The following is a 7,224-nucleotide window of genomic DNA, read 5'->3' as shown; positions in this document are numbered from 1 at the left end:
TCCGATAACTTACCTCGTGCATATTCCTTCTTTTTTTTATTATAAGAGACGGATTTTAAGTTTGCCTCAGATAACGATTACAAAACGTACCTCAACAGTGTATTTGCACTCTAACGTGTGTATAAAGTTGAAATATTATTTGTGTTTCATTAAGATCACACAAGTTTTTACTCATAGATTATATCTTTAGATGCATTTTACTTAGATTAGGTTGTCATGTGTAGGGTTTATTCTGCACTGAACTTTCATTAGCAACCAGAAATCTTTTTATCATCACAGCATACAAAAAATTAGTAACCGCCTTGTTAAATTGTTAGAAACTTAGTCAGCCGGTGTCGTAATTTTGAAATGAGAGTTAATATGATTGTCACGTAAAAAATACTTTGCCTGAAACGCCATTGCCTCATGAAGTAATGAGTGCTATCGACAGGGGATGTCAAAATGATTCTAAATTTTTAGATTTCCAGAAGGCTTTCGACACCGTTCCTAACAAGCATCTTCTAACCAAACTGCGTCCCTATGGAATATCACCTCAGTTGTGTGACTGAATTCGTGGTTTCCTGTCAGAGAGGTCACTGTTCATAGTAATAAAAAGTCATTGAGTAAAACAGAAGTAATATCCGGCGTTCCCCAAGGAAGTATTATAGGCTCTCCGTTGCTCCTGATCTACGAGTATATTAACGACGTAGGAGACAATCTGAGTGGCCCACTTAGATTGTCTGCAGATGATGCTGCCGTTTACCGTCTTCTAAAGTCATCAAATGACCAAAATATATTGCAAAATGATTTAAATAAGATATATGTATGGTGCGAAAAGTTGTAATTGACCCTGGATAAAGAAAAGAATGAAGTTATTCACATGAGTACTAAAAGAAATCTGCTAAATTTCGATTACGTGATAAGTCATACAAATCCGAAGGCTGTAAAGTCAACTAAATACTTAGGGATTACAATTACAAATAACCTAAAATGGAACGATCACATAGATAATGTTGTGGGTAGAACAATCCAAAGACTGTGATTCATTGGCAGAACACTTAGAAGGAGCAACAAATCTACTAAAGAGACTGCTTCACCATACTTGTCCGCTCTATTCTGGAGTATTGCCTTGCGGTGTGGGATACGCATCAGGTGGGACTGACAATTGACACCGAAAAAGTTCAAAGAAGGGCAGCTCGTTTTGTATTATCGCGAAACAAGGGAGATAGTGCCACAGATATGATACGTGAATTGGAGTGGCAATCATTAAAACAAAGGCGTTTTTCACTGCGACTGGATCTTCTCATGAAATTTCAGTGACCAGTTTTCTCCTCTGATTGCGAAAACATTCTGTTGGCACCCACCTACGTAGGGAGAAATGATCATCACGATAAAATAAGAGAAATCAGGGCTCGCATGGAAAAATTTTAGTGCTCGGTTTTTACGCGCCGTTCGCGAGTGGAACGGTAGAGAGACAGCTTGAAGGTGGTTCATTGAACCCTCTGGCAGGCAGTTTATTGTGAATAGCAGAGTAATCACGTAGATGTAGACGATTTACATCTTCTTGATTGTATCGCCTTTTCGCACTCTTTACAATAGTGGTGTCACCTAACACATGCGACTGACCGCTTCTTAGATTACCATGACTTTGTATTAGCAATCACAATCATTTTTAAATGAACACACCAACATTTGACTGTATTGTTATTTATTTAATTACGACCCAGGTTTCAGCGTTTTATGCCATTTTCAAGTGATTGAGTTTATGTCATTAACTTATGTTGCAGGACATCTAGCTCAAAATTGGCCATAAATTAAGAAAAATACTGGCTCCCCACGAAATGACAGTTGTAAAATCACCATCTTGTAAAAGGATCATTAAATAATAGTGGGAGCACGTCATATTTAGTAAAAACAGGTTTACTCTGGTACATAAAAGATGAACAAGTCTTTTTACATCTGGCATTTCGTGGGGAGCTAATACTTTTCTTAATTTGTAGCCAATTTTGAGCTTGATGTCCTGCAATATATGTTAATTACATAAACTCAATCTCTTGAAAAGAGCATAGAAGGCCGAAACCTGGATCGTAATTGAATAAACAACAATACAGTAAAACGGTGATGTGTTTATTTAAAAATTATTGCATGACTGTTGCTCAGTAACATGAAAAATTGTTCAAGTGTAATCAGTTATTACATAAATATCTGGCATGAGAGTAACATATTCATTAAGTAAATAGACAAAAAAAGAGTATGTCAAGGTATGAAGTATTCATGCTGAATTCATTTACTGTGTTATTTTGGAGAATACGAAGTTCTGACAAATATTTTCACAATAAAAATGATGTAAAAACCGTTGTAAGTCGATTAATGAGGTAGATACAGATGAGTGGTTTTCAGAGATGATAGCTATAGTGCAATGCTATCACCTGAGGTATCGTTTGTTGAGATCGTAAGAAGCTTTTAAAATTTGTTAATTCTAATGTTCACTGCGTAGTATTTAACACTGTAAAATATTAACATATGTAGTTTTAAAGATATTGAAAATATTGTTGTGTCACTGGATGCGTCTCGTTTTTCTAAGGTCGCAGATGTAATCAGATTTGCTGTGTTTTATTACAGAATTTCTAAGAGCTGTAAGTAGCCATATTTCAAATTGTATAACACTCCCCCACTGTTGGCGCATCGCAACTCGTCTTAAACGTCCTGCTGTCGTCCAAATTCCCAGCTTTGGGATTTACCCGCATCCGCTCGGATATAATGTTCTATACGAGTCGTCGGCTTTGACCAGTGATGTAGGAAACATGCGATAAACACTGTAAACAGTACGGCGACTACAACGTGATGTTACTGGCGATTTTTTCAAACGTGGTAAAGGTACAGATCAGCCCGTAACCACAACCAGGTTTATTTTTTTTTTAGTGTCGCAGTCGTTGGCTTCGCAACCAAACTGTCACCTTCCAGTCTAACCTATACATCGGGCATAACTGCAGATCAGTCTGCCACCACAACCGGTTTTTTTCATTATCACATTCGTTGGCTACGCCAACTCCCAACCAGATGATACCTTCCAACCTAACCTATACCTCGGGCTAGGTCACAGGTGAGTGTGTCCCCATAATCAGTTTAATTTTTCTGCTTTCAAATCGGTTAGCATTGCCAGCTAACAGCAAAGCTGTGAATATATGCTGTCCCCATGAACCATAGGCCTTCCCGTTGGTGGGGAGGCTTGTGTGCCTCAGCGATACAGATAGCCGTACTGTAGGAGCAACCACAACGGACGGGTATCTGTTGAGAGACCAGACAAACTTGTGGTTACTGAAGAGGGACAGCAGCCTTTTCAGTAGTTGCAGGGGCAACGGTCTGGATGATTGACTGATCTGGCCTTGTAACACTAACCAAAACGGCCTTGCTGTGCTGGTACTGTGTATGGCTGAAAGCAAGGGGAAACTACAGCCATAATTTTTCCCGAGGGCATGCAGCTTTACTGTTTGCTTAAGTGATGACGGCGTCCTCTTGGGTAAAATATTCCGGAGGTAAAATAGTCCCCCATTTGGATCTCCGGGGTGGGGGGGGGGGGGGGCTACTCAAGAGGACGTCGTTATCAGGAGAAAGAAAGCTGGTGTTCTACGGATTGGACCGTGGAATGTGCGAGGCCACTACCCGAATTTACTGTATTATTATTAGACCATGTGGCATCGGACTTCCGGAAAGCGGCTCTCACGTGTAATAGATTTGAATAGACATACTATGGTGACCCAACTACTACACGGAATTTTTGGAATAAATAATGATAATGGCGCTTAACAAACTTATTTTTACGTCTGTATTTGATTATTATTAGCACTGATAATCTCTTTGAAGTGACTCAAATGGTTCAAATGGCTCTGAGCACTATGGGACTCAACATCTTAGGTCATAAGTCCCCTAGAACTTAGAACTACTTAAACCTAACTAACCTAAGGACATCACACACACCCATGCCCGAGGCAGGATTCGAACCTGCGACCGTAGCAGTCCGGCGGTTCTGGACTGCAGCGCCAGAACCGCTAGACCACCGCGGCCGGTGAAGTGACTCAACAGGGAGCTTAATTCTGCATGTTTGATATTACCTAGCAGGAGGCCATTATTCATTTAAAACACTACCACAGCCTGAAATCGTTTGGCAATACATAAACACACATGATAAACACTTGAACTTGTTTTAGGTTAATGTAAACTACACAAATTGTAATTACTGAATATAATGTTATTGAGCTGGCATTGTGCAGAAAGCACAATGTGTACTGTGATGACAGCAATTTCCTTGAACGCTTAATTAAAGAAAAATATAGATCTGCTTGTCAATATAGCTACTGAAAACAATAATTGAAAATTACGTTGCTCGTACGGAACCGAGTAATTTTTGACTATAGCAGTGTACTGAAGAGCCACCACATCGAGCTGGGTAGTAATTATGGTGGCACAGTACCTGGCATCTTCCATCTGGTGCATGAAGCGGCGTGTGCTGGCAATTTTGGCGTTAATTTCGACTATTTTCTCTTGCAATATAGCTACGCCGATACACACGCACCATAACGTTTCACTGATGTTGCAGCACATAGAAATCACTGGATATGGGCTAATAATGAGCTGTTTCCTTTAAATAATTGACTACACTCGGGGAATGCAATTTAAACCACAAAATTATTATTGCCTCCAAACTTTACACACTGTAGAGTACTTGGTTTGACTATTACACAAACTGATTCACCAATTATAAATGTACTGGTAATGGCGTCGGTATAATCACCACTGTTCGTAATAATACTCTTGTAAGCTAAGTTCTAGTTCTTTGCGACCGAAGCGAGCTCACTAATGGACCTCATCAGTTATTGAGATCACAATACGCCGTTGGATGCGACTACTGCTCCCTTCACACCTTGCCGTTGGCACAAGCAACTCGTCGCAGTTAACGCAGCATTGCACTATGCAATGCCATGTACCCCAGAGCGGGAAACTGTACTATTTTTCCGCTCACAGCCCTTCTCCGTCGAAATACCGAGCCTTACAAGCCTTAGTGTCAAAAAATGGCTCTGAGCACTATGCGCCTTAACTTCTAAGGTCATCAGTCGCCTAGAACTTAGAACTAATTAAACCTAACTAACTTAAGGACATCACACACATCCATGCCCGAGGCAGGATTCGAACCTGCGACCGTAGCGGTCGCTCGGCTCCAGACTGTAGCGCCTAGAACCGCACTGACACTCCGGCTGGCCCTTATTGTCCATTTAGCTTGTAGCCATACGATAAACGAAGTCCATATCTGTTTTCAGCTCACTTCTAAATGGTCTGTTAGTTACGTTACCATAGCACACACCGGCAGTCACTTTTACGCCACTTAACACTTGTTCTGCCTCAGAGCTACGCCAACTTACTTCTACCGCCAATATCACGCGCCAACCTGTACACTGTTCTCATTCTCGGGGATTCCCCCACACCTAAACATTATTTTATTTTACACCAAGTTCTCTATTTACAATTAAACACACCATAGCATTACAATATTCAATTACAGTCATTTTCATATATTAAAGTAACATTACATTTATATTTTTACTACACTGTCTCCCGCATAGCGTTCTTTAATTTAGCTGCCACCAGGCGGAAGCACTACCGCTTTGCCTTCGATTCTGGCCCACAGATGGCATAAGCGGCCACTTTCTCTACTGTTACGCCTTGACTATGCCTGGCCTTCACTAAATAGCACGTTGTCACATTACAAATGTCAGATCCCTTAATCGGTAAGGTAGGTTAGAAAATTTAAAAAGGGAAATGGATAGGTTAAAGTTAGATATAGTGGGAATTTGTGAAGTTCTGTGGCAGGAGGAACTACACTTTTGGTCAGGTGAATACAGGGTTATAAATACAAAATTAGATAGGGGTAATGGAGGAGTAGGTTTAATAATGAATAAAAAATAGGAGTGCGGATAAGCTACTACAAACAGCATAGTGAACGCCTTAATGTGGCCAAGATAGACACGAAGCCAACGCCTACTACAGTAGTACAAGTTTATATGCCAACTAGCTCTGCAGATGACGAAGAAACTGAAGAAATGTATGATGAGATAAAAGAAATTATTCAGATAGTGAAGGGAGACTAAAATTTAATAGTCATGGGTGACTGGAATTCGATAGTAGGAAACGGAAGAGAAGGAAATGTAGTAGGTGAATATGGATTGGGAGTAAGAAATGAAAGAGAAAGCCAACTGGTAGAATTTTGCACAGAGCATAACTTAATCATAGCAAACACTTGGTTCAAGAATCATGAAAGAAGGTTGTATACATGGAAGAAACATGGAGATACTGACAGGTTTCAGATAGATTATATAATGGTAAGACAAAGATTTAGGAACCAGGTTTTAAATTGTAAGACGTTTCCAGGGGCAGATGTGGACCAAGACCACAATCTATTGGTTATGAACTGTAGATTAAAACTGGAGAAACTGCAAAAAGATGGGAATTTAAGGAGATGGGACGTGGATAAACTGACTAAACCAGAGGTTGTACAGAGATTCAGGGAGAGAATAAAGGAACAATTGACAGGTATGGGGGAAATAAATACAGTAGAAGAAGAATGGGTAGCTCTGAGGGATAAAGTAGTGAAGGCAGCAGAGGATCAAGTAGGTAAAAAGACGAGGGCTAGTAGAAATCCTTGGGTAACAGAAGAGATAATTAATTTAATTAATGAAAGGAGAAAATATAAAAATGCAGTAAAGAAAGCAGGCAAAAAGGAATACAAACATCTCGAAAATGAGATCGACAGGAAGTGCAAAATGGCTAAGCAGGGATGGCTAAAGGACAAATGTAAGGATGTAGAGGCTTATCTCACTTGGGGTAAGGTAGACACTGCCTACAGGAAAATTAAAGAGACCTTTGGAGAAAAGAGAACCACTTGTATGAATATCGAGAGCTCAGATGGAAACCCAGTTCTAAGCAAAGAAGGGAAAGCAGAAAGGTGGAAGAAGTATATAGAGGGTCTATACAAGAGCGATGTACTTGAGGACAATATTATGGAAATGGAAGAGGACGTAGATGAAGATGAAATGGTAGATATGATACAGTGTGAAGAGTTTGACAGAGCACTGAAAGAGCTAAGTCGAAACAAAGCTCCGGGAATAGACAACATTCCATTAGAACTACTGACAGCCTTGGGAGAGCCAATCCTGACAAAACTCTACCATCTGGTGAGCAAAATGTATGGGA

The sequence above is a fragment of the Schistocerca nitens genome, chromosome 1, assembly GCF_023898315.1.
Source record: "Schistocerca nitens isolate TAMUIC-IGC-003100 chromosome 1, iqSchNite1.1, whole genome shotgun sequence".
Lineage (NCBI taxonomy): Eukaryota > Metazoa > Arthropoda > Insecta > Orthoptera > Acrididae > Schistocerca > Schistocerca nitens.
The sequence above is the reverse complement of the archived record's forward strand: the minus strand, read 5'-3'. Positions refer to the sequence as shown.